The 19,282-nt window shown below is 40.5% G+C and overlaps 1 protein-coding gene across 2 annotated transcripts in view; it reads right to left on the bottom strand.

The window, feature by feature from the left end:
* Nucleotides 1-19,282, bottom strand: part of TTC7B (tetratricopeptide repeat domain 7B) — an 840,626-nt gene that overhangs the window by 295,471 nt on the left and 525,873 nt on the right. The window lies entirely within an intron of this gene.

Here is a 19,282-nt window from a genome sequence, read left to right as displayed (position 1 = left end):
TCAGAGTTAGACAGAACAGTTGGTTAGTCACTACTCATTTAGGCTGGCTGGAGACAGGTGAGGCGACTCAGGAGCAGGCCGCGCAGCGATGAGAACTCCGGACCATTAGCTCACTTTACTCATGACTTGTCGTTTAATTTCCCGCTACTCTGAGGCAGAGGGCGGCAGCTGGCATCACGTGATGTGGGCATGACGCTGCCTGCCTGCCCTGCCCCAAACAACCCACAATCTCAGCGGCGATGGGGTGCGTGTGCGTGGCGCCGACCACGGGCAGCACTGACACTAACTGACTGGAGTCTGAGACGGGAGTCAAGACTGAGTGACTGGACTGGAGGTGGAGCCGAGTCAGGGTGGGAGGGACAGCCTAGGACAAGTGACGACAACGACTCTTCTATCTTACTACTTGCTGACTGATCTGTTAGTTTAACTTCTGCTTGCTATTTGCTAAAGTTGCTAAGCAGCACTGAGCAGCCACCCAGTCAGTGAATCATCAGTCAGAGCGAGCGAGCCTGCGGCAGTGCTGCGTAGCTGTAGACAGTAATTTACTAACTAACTACGGGTGGTCTGTACTACACAGTCTACACTGCAGTGCTACTCCTCCTGGTCTGAGACAGTGGATAGACTGTCTGTACAAATCCGAGTCAACACATCAAAAATGATAAAAAAAAAATACACTGACTCTAGTGGAGCCCCCTGCTGCAATGCGCCTGTAGGCACATGCCTACTGTGCCTAATTGCAAATCCGGCCCTGTGAATGGCTATTGAAGAAGCAAAAAAAACAACTGATACTTAAAAAGTAATACAACACGTAGTACTAATACTGATTTGGAATAAAGCACTTTAAGTTAAATGAAAAATAGCCATTGATGGCAATATTTAATATGCAGTGATGTCAGTGTGTATTGTGATATGTCCTAAAATTTGAACTTAATCATGATAGAAAAAGGGTTTGGCAATAGCATGCTTGTGAGGCCTTATGTCCTGGTCATTGGAGGGGGATTAAAAACAGGAATGATGAGATGCGAAAATGAGAAACTAGTAATAAATTGGAAAAAAAAAGTATTACCCTTAAAATAAATCCTAGCTACTTTAGTGGAGCTTTACAAACTGTTTAAAAGGCAGAGTTGTGGATGCTGTTTTTTAGGACTCAGTGTTTTAAGAAGCACCCTGACATGTGGGATAATACAGGCAGCTCGAGGCAAACACTCTTTTTTTTTTAAAATAATTTTTATTGAGGTTTTGCACAACAAACATAGAACTTTGATCGCCTTTTAACAACAAAGAAAATACAAAGAGAATTGAGGAAAATATTTCAACAATTATAAAATAAACAGTAGGTAGGCTAATGAAACCTCGATTTTGCAATATAATAGCAGGATAGACTGACTAGTTAGGAGCCTATTTTTAGGCCAAATGGTCTAGGAATGTAATATATAGCTGATAGTCAGATGGGCAGCTCTTTATGAGCTTCAAAAAATAAATAAATGAGTATATAGTAAGGGGGGGGGGGGGATTTCCGAATAGTCAATAACAATCAGTGGATAAGCACCGCTTAAAATATGAGTTATTGATCTAGAGTGTATAGATTAGTACCTAAACTTAAAGATATTATAAGTGCTAAGTGATGATGGAGGAGTTTTAGTAAATGCTTAAAAAGTGTAATATCCTTCTAGTAAGTAGTATAGAATACGAGAAGGTTAGCAAACTATAGCTTGGGAAGGACAGTGGCTAACAACGCGCATGTTTTGATATGGTCAGACTAGGGCATATATGGGGTCGTAGGAAGAATATGCAGTGTAGGGGATTTAATGGCAGAGGGTGAAGAGTTAGCTACTAGGGCTAAGTACTAAGTATGGAATATAGTAGGGTGATGACAACTGATTACTAAAGCAGTAAGGGTCCGTATTATAAGATGGAACCAGGCTACATAATTGGACTTACAAGAGATATGATTGAGATCCACATGGGGTACCAGGATATGAGTACATGAGCAACCTATATTTTTTTTGACCAATAGAATAAATATGCAAACGTTTTTGCACTGGATACATACTATATGTCAGCCATCAGTAACCCCAACATAAACATCCACCAAAGGTAATTCTGTGTGTAGTCTATACAAGAAAAAATATACCCGTACATTACACTTCCACTTAATCCAGGTTAAATGAAATAAAAAACCTAACTAATGGTTAGTTTGAATATAAAGCAGACATTACTAAATTAAAGGGTAATACCAATGTTAAGGGCAGTTAATGATATGCAAAACAACCAATAGGTAGACGCGATCAAACTGATTGCTATATTGAAGAGTATATATTAAGGTCAGTGAATTCTATTGGGTAGAGGGCACGGGGGGAATTGCATTTTCTATTGCATTAGCGATTTAATGTAACAGGACTTAACGACAAAACTTTCAGAAACTGATTAGCAAACCAAACTTATAGTATAGTTTAAGAAAAAACATGCTGTTCTTAGTAGAAGAGGACATGTAAAATTTACACAGAACTAGTGTGCGGGTGTGAAATTAGACCAGAGGAAGGGGGGAACATTCCTAAAGATGGCTTTTATCATGTAGTATTAAGATTTAGACTGTTCGATTACCAAATAGAGTTGAGTAGAGCACTCATATACTTGTCTAATTGAGTAGATGAGCGTATATTGGGTAATACTATATTGGAGGCAAGTAGGCTGAGCCCATCTATATACTAGCTAGCAAATACAAGCAGTCACACCTTATAACTCAGGAGACGAGTTCCTTAATCCAAGTAATTCAAGTGTGAGTTCTGAAGAAGCTTAAGGGCTAGGGCCTCATTAGTGGGACGAGAGTTTACAGATATATAGCTGTTTGTTTGCTCAATATGTAATATCTCTCTATCTGTGAATCCAAGAACTGCCAAAAAAAAGCTAAGTACTCCCCTGTGTAGGCTAAATACAAAATTGGATATGGTTACTACTGTTAACAAGATATGTACTCTGTAAATTAACAAAAGTTAAAGGAAGTTAAATATATAGATATTATGGAGGACAGGAAAGACTAACATTAACCCCTTAATGACCACAGCACTTTTCCATTTTCTGTCCGTTTGGGACCAAGGCTATTTTTACATTTCTGCAGTGTTTGTGTTTAGCTGTAATTTTTCCCTTACTCATTTACTGTACCCACACATATTATATACCGTTTTTCTCGCCATTAAATAGACTTTCAAAATATACCATTATTTTCATCATATCTTATAATTTACTATAAATTTTTTTATAAAATATGAGGAAAAAATGGAAAAACACACACTTTTTCTAACTTTGACCCCCAAAATCTGTTATACATCTACAACCACCAAACAAAAACCATGCTACATAGTTTCTAAATTTTGTCCTGAGTTTAGAAATACCCAATGTTTACATGTTCTTTGCTTTTTTTGCAAGTTATAGGGCCATAAATACAAGTAGCACTTTGCTATTTCCAAACCACTTTTTTTCAAAATTAGCGCTAGTTACATTAGAACACTGATATCTTTCAGGAATCCCTGAATATCCATTGACATGTATATATTTTTTTTAGAAGACATCCGAAAGTATTGATCTAGGCCCATTTTGGTATATTTCATGCCACCATTTCACCGCCAAATGCGATCAAATAAAAAAAATTGTTCACTTTTTCACAATTTTTTTCACAAACTTTAGGTTTCTCACTGAAATTATTTACAAAAAACTTATGCAATTATAGCATACATGGTTGTAAATGCTTCTCTGGGATCCCCTTTGTTCATAAATAGCAGACATATATGGCTTTGGTTTTGCTTTTTACTAATTAGAAGGCTGCTAAATGCGACTGCGCACCACACGTGTATTATGCCCAGCAGTGAAGGGGTTAATTAGGGAGCATGTAGGGAGCTTCTAGGGTTAATTTTAGCTTCAGTGTAGTGTAGTAGACAACCCCAAGTATTGATCTAGGCCCATTTTGGTATATTTCATGCCACCATTTCACCGCCAAATGCGATCAAATTAAAAAAAACGCTAAATTTTTCACAATTTTAGGTTTCTCACTGAAATTATTTACAAACAGCATGTGCAATTATGGCACAAATAATTGTAAATGCTTCTCTGGGATCCCCTTTGTTCAGAAATAGCAGACATATATGACTTTGGCGTTGCTTTTTGGTAATTAGAAGGCCGCTAAGTGCTGCTGCGCATCACACGTGTATTATGGTTAGCAGTGAAGGGGTTAATTAGGTAGTTTGTAGGGAGCTTGCAGGGTTAATTTTAGCTTTAGTGTAGAGATCAGCCTCCCACCTGACACATCAGACCCCCTGATCCCTCCCAAACAGCTCCCTTCCCTCCCCCACCCCACAATTGTCCCCGCCATCTTAAGTACTGGCAGAAAGTCTGCCAGTACTAAAATAAACGTTTTAAAAAAATAAAAAAAAAAATAAAAAAAAAATCTTTAGCATATTTACATATGCTTTGTAGGATCCCCCCTTAGCCCCCAACCTCCCTGATCCCCCCCAAAACAGCTCTCTAACCCCCCCTCTGCCTTATTGGGGGCCATCTTGGGTACTGGCAGCTGTCTGCCAGTACCCAGTTTACAATATATTTTCTCTTTTTTATTTTATTTTTTTTATGTTTTTCTGTAGTGTAGCTTCCCCACGACCAACCCCTACCCCCACCCCCTCCCAGATCCCTTAGATTACTTTTTTGGGGCATTTATTCCCCCTCTTCCTCCCACTTACATAGTGTAGTGTAAGTGGTTCCCACCCGCTCCCTCCCCGTGCACGCGCCCGCCCGCCACCCCCCCGTGCACGCGCGCGTGTCTGTGCGCGCCCCTGACTTTCCCGCCCCCGATCCCGCCCCCCTCTGTGTGCCAGAAACCATCGATGGCCGCCCACCCGCCTCCCACTGCAGCTCTCACCCACCAACGATTGCGGCCATCGATGTCCGGTGTAGAGAGGGCCACAGAGTGGCTCTCTCTGCACCAGAGGGGTACAAATTGTTATTGCAGGATGCCTCGATATTGAGGCATCCTGCAATAACCGGAAACCATACGTCCTCAGGCGTTAACTGTTTTTTTTCTGAGGACGTATGGCGTACGTCCTCGGTCATTAAGGGGTTAAAAAGGTAAACAATAATATATGTCCTGTAACAGCCCGTCCCGATCATAGCATTTAAAAGAGACCAGCAATTACTGAACAGGCAGATGTATAATAACTTGGACTAATGCAATGTATATACTGTTCATAGATAGAAATGAAGAATTATCACCACCCTATACATCAAATCTGGATGCAGTAGAAAGGAAGACTCTCTGAATAAGGGTAGGGTATGTTTTAGAACAACCCAATCAAGAGCGATGCTTATACGATGAGTAATAATGTTTGTTTAGTTTGTCTGGAGGGGTAAGGTAGGTCTCCCAAGCCCGTGAAGAACGGCTCAATTTGTCAGGTAGCAATTGTCTTCCCTTCCAGCGGATCTCCTCGTCAATTGTATGTCTCTTAGAGGAGAGAGGAGCAAGGTCAAGGTATAGAGCAACCCAGACCAATAGTACCATTTACACTGAGAGACTAGATAATAATAATGGTTACAAGGCCATACTGATTGATAATAGTGCTCTCAAGATATAGCTACCAAGGTTAGACTACAATTTTAAATGTGTGTGTTTACCCATGTTTTAAATAAACAATAAAAGTTAAATTTTAAATTCTCTTTTTTTGCCTCTACCAAATAAGTCTGGACATAGAGTGCTATTAGAGCATTATTCTTTCAGGGATCCTCAATCCTATTTGTTTGCTAAGGTCTGAGTCTCGTCTAGGGGGGCTCGTCGCATCTTCCCGGCCCGAAGCCAGAGGTAAGTGGTCACGTGTCCAATCTTCATCGGGACCATGAGTAGGAGAGACTAGAAGCTGGATACACTGCAAGCATGATTTCCGGAGCGACTTCTTACAACCCATTAAGGCACCGCTCATCTGTGCAAGTCCCCGTGGGACCTTGGTGTGGGAGGATGGGATATCGGCAAAGCACAACGCAATTCCGTCTATATTGCTACCTCCTGTAGCCGAGCCTAGGTCCTGATTATACCTCCCCTTCTGGAATAGTGAGTGCGTATAAGCGGAAAGTGTTTCCTCTGATAGCACCGGGACCTCTGAGTCGCTACTGGTTCGGCGTCGGACGCCATCTTGTTTGAACTTCCCTCTGACAGTAGCCATGAGATCGTTAAATCTGCTGTCCAACTTACTGTCAAAATCCTTCAGTAAGGCAAGGATATCTGAATAAGATGCCTCCATCATGAGTTGGCAGTGGGATGGTTTTGTTTAACCCGGTTGCCCGGGGGTGTTAGTATAGTTAAAGATAGAAGGCCGGCGTCTCTCTTGATATCGGAATTAGTTCTGTAAACAGCACTGGAATTTTTTGACGCTTGTATGCTTCTTAGCGTCATATTATTCGATAGTAGCTTATTCAGCAGTATTTAAGAAATATTGAAGGTAATTCTTATAGTGATTCCAGAGCTGTCAAGATGTGCGACTTATCATGGCCGTCGGTTAGCCACGCCCCCGGGAAACACTTTTTAATCTAACCTGTTTAGGTATTGTGAATTATGGATTCCTTGGGGTGAAGTATTCGGAAGAGAAGGGTAGGCCGATCCTCCTACCCACTATCAGGGTGATTGAATGTATAGGATCCAGTTCAGATTTTATTGGGTTCTTTCTCACTGAGTTAATAAGTCTGATTAAGTTCACCTGGAGTGTGATGAGGTTATAAAGGTCTTGTTAAGTTAGTAATGAGAGTGGTGTGTTATTGTGGTAAAGAAAAGTGCTGGAGGGCAATACACTGGAATGAACCAGTGTGAAACAGATTGTTGCTATTTTCTGGATTATATGCTGAAAACTTGCATTGTTTGTTTAATTTGTTGGATTTCTACTGTGACCTACAAATAAAAATGTTCAAAAAAGAGAAATTAGCAATAGAACTACACAAATAAGATCGGGATGCTTGGTCTGGTTTTAAAGTAGGTAAACCTTGTTAGCTAGCTGCTAGAGTGCTTGTGCACAAGGGCAAGTTGCGAAATTAGCCAAAATCTCGGAGGGGATTTGGACTAAAAGAGTGCACTTATATAGCACTTCTAACACCCCTTAATTGGAAGACATCATACTATATGAAGCACCAAAATGGTAGGATTCATAAATTAAAACATAACTTTTATTTGTGACAAAATCGAATAAAATCAATATATAAGTGAGTGTGGTTTAAAATTACACAGAGACTAGAATTGGCATTAAGATTACTGCTAATTTAGCATTGATGGCTAAGAGCATAAAATAGACAGTACCGCTGTAAAAAAGGTTAGCAGTTAATAGTATACACTAGTAGTGTTTATTACAAAACACTGAAATAAATGGTGATTTTGTGGATCTTTTGTTTCCACTGTATTGTCACCTGTGTGAGCCTTAAAGCTAAATAGTGAATGAACCAATATATCTATTAGTGTGGTACAGATTCCTCATAGGATTTTAGTGTAAAATACATCTAGTGTTATAGGCTTATATACTGCCCCCCCCAGAATATACTAGTAATAGTGTAATTGCATGGAGGAATGTGCTGGAGGCTGTACTCAGAGCAATATCTAAAAGTTATAAAACTTGGTCACTGGATATCTGTATTGTCTAATAGGGATATTCGCTTTAAGTTTTGTGAGTGGATAACTAAATATCTTTAGCTATATTTTTAGTGAGCATTCACACTAATGTGATGGTGAGTGTGCTCAGTAGATTAGTTTCTATATGAGGATATTGTCAAAGCTTGGCATTATGCTATTAATAAGTATGGGTTTCAGTTCTACAGTTGGAATAGTGAATTCAATCTGTCTGTTTTATTGCTGCAATGCAGCGAGGGGGCTCTTATTTCATAAATAAGTATTCTTTCACAGATTTATTATCTGTGATCTTATCAAGTGTGTTGTATTATGTTTGAAATAGAACCGCTCTAATACAGTTTAGGGTCGTATTAAACAGGATGACTGTCATATGCTGATGGATCAGTTTTATTTTTATTAGGTTAGGATTGGATACAGAAATGTGGGAATTTTCCAATCAGCTGGGTAACAGTAGGTAATATAAACACAGATTGTATGTCACATCCTCAATATAAAATATTAATAAAAATTATAGTCTCATAAATTATGTGTAACACTGTGTGCTGAGTATTCACACCGTTTGGGAAATGAGTGTGCCCATTTACGACTCTGTTAATTTGACTTGTAACAATTGTACCACCTTAAGGTTGTGGAATAAGATATTATTTATATGGATCTAAATAAGGAGCTGGTTACAATTGTAACAAAAACGGTAGTAGCTCTGATCCTCTCCTAAGTTTGTTAGGAATCGTTTGGCTTCATGAATTTTAAACAGGTTTTTATGGTGTACGCTGTTTTGCACACTCTTAGTATATTGATTAAAATGTTACAAGTTTAATAAATCATTGTCAGTAAGACAATACTAATATTCAGCCATAGATTATTAGTTCTTAGTGTATATTGTGCAACTTTTAGTTGCTGTCACCGTTTTATGTTAAGATTGGGTGAAAGCAGTCTTGATAGTTCAGATCACAAAACTGAGCTTTAGATTTTAAATGATATTATATAAAGTCATAGATTCCCTATGGAGCGGTGTCCCACATACCGTTAGTGAAATGCTGTAACAAAGATCAAAGATGCACTTATCAAGGTTATATTGAATAAATATTAAGAAAATAGCGTAATGCCTGATTGCCGTTCAGTGGTAAAACACAATAATGTGTTTAACTTGTTATATTGTGTTCCTTCAAAATATTTTGGGTCTTATAGTAACTCAGGCTATATCTTAATATTTATAGGGCATACTTCACCGCTTTTACCATTGTCTTTATAATATTATTATTATACTTTATTTATAAAGCGCCATCATATTCCGCAGTGCTGTCAATGGATACAGTTAATTTAAATAAAACAGTAATATAAAACTTGTAAGAGACAAGACAAAATTTACAAACACATACAGGAGGAATTGAGGCCCTATTCCCGTGGGAACTTACAATCTAGAAGGGTAGGAGGTTGAGAAACAGGAGGTGAGGTCTGCAAGATTGAGAAAGATGTTAATGCAGAGTTAGATGAGGGAAATGTTGTTAGATAAGTGAAATTAATTTATTATTGAGTTGGGTGGTAGGCTTCTCTGAACAGAAAAGGCTTCAGGGATCATTTAAAGGAAGAAAGATTAGGGCAAAGCTGGACAGCACGAGGAAGAGTATTCCAGAAGGTAGGTGCTGCACAACAGAAGTCCTGCAGTCTAGCATGAGAAGAGGTGATAGTCACAGATGCAAGGAGCAGGTCATTGTTGGATCTTAGTGGGCGGGCTGGTGTATATTTGTGTATTAGAGAGGATAGGTAGTGGGGAGCGGCGTTGGTGAGAGCTTTGTATGTAAGGGTGAGAATTTTGAATTTAATTCTGCTGTGAATGGGGAGCCAATGAAGGGACTCGCAGAGAGGTGCAGCAGATACTGAGTGACGAGAAAGGTGGATCAGCCTGGCAGAGGCATTTAGGATGGATTGAAGGGGGGAGAGGTGGGAAAGAGGAAGGCCAGTAAGTAGGTTATTGCAGTAGTCAAGTTGGGAAATAACAAGGGAGTGGATTATTTGCTTTGTGGTGTTAGTGCACAGAAAAGGTTGAATCTTGGAAATGTTGCGTAGATGGCTGCGGCAGGATGTAGAAAGCACTTGGATATGGGGGGCAAAGGATAGATTTGAGTCAAGTGTAACTTCGAGGCAGCAGACTTGGGGCAATGGGGAAATGGTGATGCCGTCAACAGGAATAGAGAAGTCACAAGTCGGCATTGAGGGGGGGATAAGAAGGAGCTCAGTCTTGGACATCCAGGAAGAAATACCAGATAAGCAGTCGCTGACATGAGAAAGGACAGAGGGAGAAAGAGCAGGGGTGGAGAGGTAGATCTGGGTGTCATCAGCATAGAGGTGATATTTGAAGCCATAACTGTTGATAAATTTACCCAGCGAAGAAGTATAAATGGAAAAGAGTAGAGGACCAGAACAGATCCTTGAGGTACTCCAACAAACAGAGGCATTGGAGAAAAGGAGTCGCCGGCAAATGACACCGAAAAAGACCCGTGAGAAAGATAAGAGTGAATCCAGGAAAGAGCAGTGTCGCAGAGGCCAAAAGAGCTAAGGGTCTGAAGGAGGAGGGGGTGGTCAACTGTGTCGAAGGCAGCTGAGAGGTCAAGTAAGATGAGTATAGAGTAGTGGCCAATATCAAATTAAGTCGTATCTTGACATTTATACAAGCGGTATCCGGTAATATTAAGCTAAATGTACCGGACCACCTATCTCACGGTGTGAACTGAGAAGTTGTAAAGTTGTATCGGATTTTGGTATTGTCTAGTTTTAATCTACTATTATTATATCAGTGCCTATAGCATATCAGATAAGTTAGCTTATCAAGTCTCTGTGCTAAGTTAAAAAACAACAAACTGGGTATTAAACAATACCCTCCCTTAACCTTTTTTTGCTGAATAGGTTTCGGCTTTTTTTTAATTAATTTTTATAATGAGGATGTGACATACAATCTGTGTTTATATTACCTACTGTTACCCAGCTGATTGGAAAATTCCAACATTTCTGTATCCAATCCTAACCTAATAAAAATAAAACCAATTCATCAGCATTTGACAGTCACCCTGTTTAATGTGACCCTAAACTGTATTAGAGCGGTTCTATTTCAAACATAATACAACACACTTGATAAGATCACAGATAATAAATCTGTGAAAGAATACTAATATATGAAATAAGAGCCCCCTCTCTGCATTGCAGCAACAAAACAGACAGACTGAATTCACTATTCCCACTGTAGAACTGCAACCCATACATATTAATAGCATAATGCCAAGCTTTGACAATATCCTCATATAGAAAGTAATCTACAGAGCACACTCACCATCAGATCAGTGTGAATGCTCATTAAAAATATAGCTAAAGATATTTAGTTATCCACTCACAAAAGTTAAAGCGAATATCCCTATTAGACAATACATATATCCAGTGATTACGTTTTATAACTTTCAGATATTGCTCTGAGTACAGCCTTCAGCACATTGCTCCGTGTAATTACACTATTACCAGTATATTCTGGGGGGGGGGGGGGGCAGTATATAAGCCTATAACACTAGGTGTATTTTACACTAACATCCAGTTAGGAATCTGTACCACACTAATAGATATATTGGTTCATTCGCTATTTAGCTATAAGGCTCACACAGGTGATGATACAGTGGAAACAAAAGATCCACAAAATCACCATTTATTTTAGTTTTTGTAATAAACACTACTAGTGTATACTATTAACTGCTAACCTTTTTTACAGCGGTACTGTCTATTTTATGCTCTTAGCCATCAATGCTAAATTAGCAGTAATCTTAATGCAATTCTAGAGTCTGTGTAATTTTAAACCACACTCACTTATATATTGATTTTATTCGATTTTGTCGCAAATAAAAGTTATGTTTTAATTTATGAATCCTACCATTTTGGTGCTTCATATAGTATGATGTCTTCCAATTAAGGGGCGTTAGAAGTGCTATATAAGTGCACTCTTTTAGTCCAAATCCCCTCTGAGATTTTGACTAATTTCGCTACAAATAAACATGATGCGGGCCTTTTAAACTCAACATCAGTTTTGGATATGTTTTCCTTAAAATCCTAGAGGGCTTGGGCTATGCAGGTAAAGTACCAGGCAGAGAGGCACCAATAGTAAGAACGTATAATATTGTAATTCCATACACCTAGATTACAAGTTTTGAGGTAATAGGGGTGCGGTGCTAACGCTCAGTTTATGCTCACCGCTCACCTACAAACAACAAAATTTTATTATTTTTTGTAATTTAGTGGTTTTTTTTTTCGTACTTTAGTTTATTTTATTTAATTGTATTTAATTGTAGTTAGTTTAGGTTATTAATTTAATTGTAGTGTAGTGTTAGGTGTAATTGTAACTTAGGTTAGGGTTTATTTTACAGGTAATTTTGTATTTATTTTAGCTAGGTAGTTATTAAATAGTTAATAACTATTTAATAACTATTGTACCTAGTTAAAATAAATACAAACTTGCCTGTAAAATAAAAATAAACCCTGAAATAGCTACAATGTAACTAGTAGTTATATTGTAGCTAGTTTAGGGTTTATTTTACAGGTAAGTATTTAGTTTTAAATAGGAATAATTTATTTAATAATAGTAATTTTATTTAAAATTATATTCAAGTTGGGGGGAGACTTAGGGTTAGACTTAGTATAGTGGCGGCGACGTTGTGGGCGGCAGATTAGGGATTAATAAATGTAGGTAGGTGTCGCCGATGTTAGGGACGGCAGATTAGGGGTTAATAAAATTTAACTAGTGTTTGCGAGGCGGGAGTGCGACGGTTTAGGGGTTAATATATTTATTACAGTGGTGGCGATGTCCGGTCGGCAGATTAGGGGTTAAAAATGTATTTTAGTGTTTGCGATGTGGGGGGGGGGGCCTCGGTTTAGGTATTAATAGGTAGTTTATGGGTGTTATTTTACTTTTTAGCACTTTAGTTAAGAGTTTTATGTTACGGGTTAGCCCATAAAACTCTTAACTACTGACTTTTAAATGCAGTAGGAGTCTTGACAGGAGAGGGTCTACCGCTCACTTCTTCCAAGACTTGTAATACCGGGGTTAGGAAAATCCCATTGAAAATATAGGATACGCAATTGACGTAAGGGGATTTGTTGTATGCTCGAATCGCGGAAAAAAAGTAAGCGGTACACCTGTACCTGCCAGACTCTTAATACCAGCGGGCGTTAAAAAGCAGCTTTGGGACCTCTCAACGCTGCTTTTTAAGGCTAACGCAAGACTCGTAATCTAGGCGATAGTGTTCAATACAGGTAGAAAACCCTTTATCCAAACTGCTTGGGACCAGAAAATATTTGGATATCGGAATAGTTTGGGTTTTGGAATATTTGCATCAGTAAAATGGGACAGTTTGGAGAGGAAAGGGGACCAAGTGTTAACAACAATATCTTAGGTAATTTAGGCAATATTTACAGGTCATTACACAGCTTATACATGCAGCCTAAATGTAGTTTTAGATCATTGTTTTAATACTATTGTATACATAGTACCCTCAGAAAGACAGTACAGTACTGTAATCAGAAAGGTGATATTTGGTGTTTTAAATAAATATAGACTAACATTTGCATTTTAGAACACAACCCAAAGATACAGACAGAGAAGATTGTGACTTACCGACAGGGAAAAATAGTAATTTAATTAAAAAAAACATAATTTATGCTTACCTGATAAATTTATTTCTCTTGTAGTGTGTTCAGTCCACGGGTCATCCATTACTTATGGGATATATTCTCCTTCCCAACAGGAAGTTGCAAGAGGATCACCCAAGCAGAGCTGCTATATAGCTCCTCCCCTCACATGTCATATCCAGTCATTCGACCGAAACAAGACGAGAAAGGAGAAACTATAAGGTGCAGTGGTGACTGGAGTTAAAATTTTAAAATTTAGAACCTGCCTGAAAAAGACAGGGCGGGCCGTGGACTGAACACACTACAAGAGAAATAAATTTATCAGGTAAGCATAAATTATGTTTTCTCTTGTTAAGTGTAGTCAGTCCACGGGTCATCCATTACTTATGGGATACCAATACCAAAGCTAAGTACACGGATGATGGGAGGGACAAGGCAGGAACATTAAACAGATGGAACCACTGCCTGTAGAACCTTTCTCCCAAAACCAGCCTCCAAAGAAGCGAAAGTGTCAAATTTGTAAAATATTGAAAAAGTATGAAGTGAAGACCAAGTTGCAGCCTTGCAAATCTGTTCAACAGAGGCCTCATTCTTAAAGGCCCAGGTGGAAGCCACAGCTCTGGTGGAATGAGCTGTAATTCTTTCAGGAGGCTGCTGTCCAGCAGTCTCATAGGCTAAACGTATTATGCTACGAAGCCAAAAAGAGAGAGAGGTAGCCAAAGACTTTTGACCTCTCCTCTGTCCAGAGTAAACGACAAACAGAGAAGAAGTTTGTCTAAAATCTTTAGTTGCCTGTAAGTAGAACTTCAGAGCACGGACCACGTCTAGATTATGCAAAAGACGTTCCTTCTTCGAAGAAGGATTAGGACATAATGATGGAACAACAATCTCTTGATTGATATTCCTGTTAGAAACAACCTTAGGCAAGAACCCAGGTTTAGTACGCAGAACTACCTTGTCTGAATGAAAGATCAGATAAAGAGAATCACAATGTAAGGCAGATAACTCAGAGACTCTTCGAGCAGAGGAAATAGCCATCAAAAACAAAACTTTCCAAGATAAAAGCTTAATATCAATGGAATGAAGGGGTTCAAACTGAACACCCTGAAGAACTTTAAGAACCAAGTTTAAGCTCCACGGAGGAGCAACAGCTTTAAACACAGGCTTAATTCTAGCCAAAGCCTGAAAAAAGGCCTGGACGTCTGGTTGCTCTGCCAGACGTTTGTGTAAAAGAATAGACAGAGCTGAAATATGTCCCTTTAGCGAACTAGCGGATAAACCCTTTTCTAAACCCTCTTGTAGAAAAGCTAATATCCTAGGAATCCTAACCTTACTCCATGAGTAACTCTTGGATTCGCACCAATATAAATATTTATGCCATATCTTATGGTAAATTTTTCTTGTCACAGGTTTCCGAGCCTGTATTAATGTATCAATAACCGAATCTGAAAACCCACGCTTTGATAGAATCAAGCGTTCAATTTCCAGGCAGTCAGCCTCAGAGAAATTAGGTTTGGATGGTTGAAAGGACCCTGAATTAGAAGGTCCTGCCTCAGAGGAAGAGACCATGGTGGACAGGACGACATGTCCACTAGGTCTGCATACCAGGTCCTGCATGGCCACGCAGGCGCTATTAGAATTACCGATGCACTCTCCTGTTTGATCCTGGCAATCAGCCGAGGTAGCAACGGAAAAGGTGGAAACACATAAGCTATGCTGAAAACCCAAGGGGCTGCTAATGCATCTACCAGCACCGCTCCCGGGTCCCTGGACCTGGATCCGTAACAAGGAAGCTTCGCGTTCTGGCGAGATGCCATGAGATCCAGATCCGGTTTGCCCCAACAACGAATCAGTTGAGCAAATACCTCCGGGTGAAGTTCCCACTCTCCCGGATGAAAAGTCTGGCGACTTAGGAAATCCGCCTCCCAGTTCTCTACGCCTGGGATGTGAATCGCTGACAGGAGGCAAGAGTGAGACTCTGCACAGCGAATTATCTTCAAGACTTCCAACATCGCTAGGGAACTCCTGGTTCCCCCCTGATGATTGATGTAAGCCACAGTCGTGATATTGTCCGACTGAAATCTGATGAACCTCAGCTTTGCTAACTGAGGCCAAGCTAGAAGAGCATTGAATATTGCTCTTAATTCTAGAATGTTTATTGGGAGGAGTTTCTCCTCCTGAGTCCACGATCCCTGAGCCTTCAGGGAATTCCAGACTGCTCCCCAGCCTAGAAGGCTGGCATCCGTTGTTACAATCGTCCAATCTGGCCTGCGAAAGGTCATTCCTTTGGACAGATGAACCGGTGACAACCACCAGAGAAGCGAATCTCTGGTCTCCTGGTCCAGATTTAGCAAAGAGGACAGATCTGAGTAATCCCCGTTCCATTGACTAAGCATGCATAGTTGCAGCGGTCTGAGATGTCCATTGCCGCGACCATTAAGCCGATTACCTCCATGCACTGAGCTACTGATGGGCTTGGAATGGAATGAAGGACACGGCAAGCATTGAGAATCTTTGATAACCTGGACTCCGTCAGGTAAATCTAGAAAAGGAACCCTTGTGAGTGGTAACAGAGAACTCTTTTCCACGTTCACTTTCCACCCATGCGACCTCAGAAATGCTAGAACTATCTCTGTATGAGACTTTGCATTCTGAAAACTTGACGCTTGTATCAGAATGTCGTCTAGGTACGGAGCCACTGCTATGCCTCGTGGTCTTAGTACCGCCAGAAGTGAGCCCAGAATCTTCGTAAAAATTCTCGTGGCCGTGGCTAACCCGAAGGGAAGAGCCACAAATTGGTAATGCCTGTCTAGAAAGGCAAACCCCAGGTACCGATAATGATCTTTGTGAATCGGTATATGAAGGTAAGCATCCTTTAAGTCCACCATGGTCATATATTGACCCTCTTGGATCATGGGTAGGATGGTTCGAATGGTTTCCATCTTGAACGATGGTACCCTTAGGAATTTGTTTAGGATCTTTAAGTCCAAGATTGGTCTGTAGGTTCCCTCTTTTTTGGGAACCACAAATAGATTTGAGTAAAATCCTTGTCCCTGTTCCGATCGCGGAACTGAGTGGATCACCCCCATGAGTAAGAGGTCTTGTACACATTGTAGAAATGCCTCTCTCTTTGCTAGGTTCGTCGATTACCTCGAAAGATGGAACCTCCCTTGTGGAGGAGAGGATTTGAAATCCAGAAGGTATCTCTGAGATATAATCTTTAACGTCCAGGGATCCTGCACATCTCTTGCCCAAGCCTGGGCAAAGAGAGAAAGTCTGCCCCCCACTAAATCCGTCTCTGGATAGGGGGCCCTGACTTCATGCTGTCTTAGGGGCGGGAGTAGGCTTTCTGGCCTGCTTGCCCTTGTTCCATGACTGGTTGCCTTTCCAACCTTGTCTGTAACGAGCAGTAGTTCCTTCCTGTTTTGGAGCGGAGGAAGTCGATGCCGCTCCTGCCTTGAAGTTACGAAAGGCACGAAAATTAGACTGTTTGGCCTTTGGTTTGGCCCTGTCCTGAGGAAGGGCATGGCCCTTACCTCCCGTTATGTCAGCAATAATTTCCTTCAAGCCGGGCCCGAATAAGGTCTGCCCTTTGAAAGGAATGTTAAGTAGTTTAGACTTGGAAGTTACATCCGCTGACCAGGATTTAAGCCAGAGCGCTCTGCGCGCCTGTATGGCGAATCCGGAATTTTTAGCCGTAAGTTTGGTTAGATGTACTGCGGCATCTGAAACAAACGCATTAGCTTGCTTAAGGGTTCTAACTTTGCTCAAGGCCTCATCTAACGGCTCTGTGCGAATCGCCTCTTCCAGAGACTCAAACCAGAATGCCGCTGCAGCCGTGACAGGCGCAATGCATGCAAGAGGCTGCAGTATAAAACCCTGTTGAACAAACATTTTCTTAAGATAACCCTCTAATTTTTTATCCATTGGATCTGAGAAAGCACAGCTATCCTCCACCGGGATAGTGGTACGCTTGGCTAACGTAGAAACCGCTCCCTCCACCTTAGGGACCGTCTGCCATAAGTCTCGTGTGGTGGCGTCTATAGGGAACATTTTTCTAAATATCGGAGGAGGGGAAAAGGGCACACCGGGTCTATCCCACTCCTTACTTATAATTTCTGTAAGTCTTTTTGGTATAGGAAAAACATCAGTACACACCGGTACCGCATAGTATCTATCCAACCTACACAATTTCTCTGGAATTGCCACCGTGTCACAATCATTCAGAGCCGCTAATACCTCCCCTAGTAACACATGGAGGTTCTCAAGCTCAAATTTAAAATTCGAAATTTCTGAATCCGGTCTCCCCGGATCAGAACCGTCACCGACAGAATGAAGTTCACCGTCCTCATGTTCTGCAAATTGTGACGAAGTATCAGACATGGCTCTCGTGTCATCAGCGCGCTCTGTCCTTAACCCAGAGCAATCGCGTTTGCCCCTTAATTCGGGCATATTATATAATACTTCTTTCATAACATTAGCCATATCATGTAAAGTGATTTGTAAGGGCCTAGATGTACTAGGTGTTTCAATCCTACGCATCTCCCGAGCGGGAGACGCAGGTACTGACACGTGAGGAGAGTTAGGCGGCATAACTTCCCCCTCGTTGTCTGGTGATAGCTTCTTTATCGGTACAGATTGACTTTTATTCAAAGCAATATAAATACAATTGGTACACATCGATCTATTGGGCTCCACATTGGCTTTTGAACATGATGAACAAACAGTTTCCTCTGAATCAGACATGTTTAAAACAGACTTAGTAATGAAACTAACAAGCTTGGAAATCACTTCAATAAGTTTACAAGCAATATAAAAAACGCTGCAGCGCTTCAAAAATACAGATATAATTAAACAATTCTTAACAAGAAGTGTATTATTAGCAGAGGATTGCACCCATTAGCAAAAGGATGATTAACCCCTCAATACCCAAAACGGATAAAACAGATATCAATTAAGATTTAACGCTTTTAATCACAGTCAGCACACTGTCACAGATCTGCTGTGACTGATTACCTCCCTCACAAATGAAGTTTGCAGACCCCTGAGCTCTCTAGAGACGTCCTGGATCAAGGAGGAAGAAGCAGAAAGAATGTGCAATAATTTTAACTGCGCAACAAGGCGCTAAAACAAGGGCCCTCCCACTCCAATCACAACAGTGGGAGCCCTGATATAACGGTTTCCATGCATAAAAATATGTTAGCCATGTGGAATAAAATCATGCCCAAAGCGATTTATCACCAAAGTACCTCACAAAAACGAATAACATGCCAGTAAACGTTTTATTAAAAACAACATTTGTCAATGTCATGCAAAGCTATCACTAAGCCTGCTACCAGTCGCTACCACTGCAGGAAAGGCTTAAGTATTATTTCAGTGTTAACAGTATTTTCTCAGTCAAATTCTAGTCCCTAGAATATAACTCGACTGCGCATACATTTATCAGCCTGATACCAGTTGCTACTACTGCATTTAAGGCTGTACTTACATCATATGGTAACAGCAGTATTTTCTTAGTCAATTCCATTCCCAGAAAATAAAGTACTGCACATACCTCATTTGCGGAGGACCCCGCATGCTATTCCCAGTTTCTGAAGTTACCCCACTCCTCAGAATGTCGAGAACAGCCAGTGGATCTTAGTTACGCCTGCTAAGATCATAGATAAAGAACGCAGGCAGTTTCTTCTTCCAAATACTGCCTGAGATAGAAAAACAGCACACTCCGGTGCCATTTAAAATAACAAACTTTTGATTGAAGAATAGTTAAGTAAAAACTCCAGCTCCTCTCGCGACCTCCTTCATTGTTGAGGGTTGCAAGAGAATGACTGGATATGACATGTGAGGGGAGGAGCTATATAGCAGCTCTGCTTGGGTGATCCTCTTGCAACTTCCTGTTGGGAAGGAGAATATATCCCATAAGTAATGGATGACCCGTGGACTGAACACACTTAACAAGAGAAAAATTAATTAAAAAGT

Source organism: Bombina bombina, chromosome 1 (assembly GCF_027579735.1).
Source record: "Bombina bombina isolate aBomBom1 chromosome 1, aBomBom1.pri, whole genome shotgun sequence".
NCBI classification, from domain to species: Eukaryota; Metazoa; Chordata; class Amphibia; order Anura; family Bombinatoridae; genus Bombina; species Bombina bombina.
Note: the sequence above shows the minus strand (reverse complement) of the source record. Positions and strands in the feature narration are given on the sequence as shown.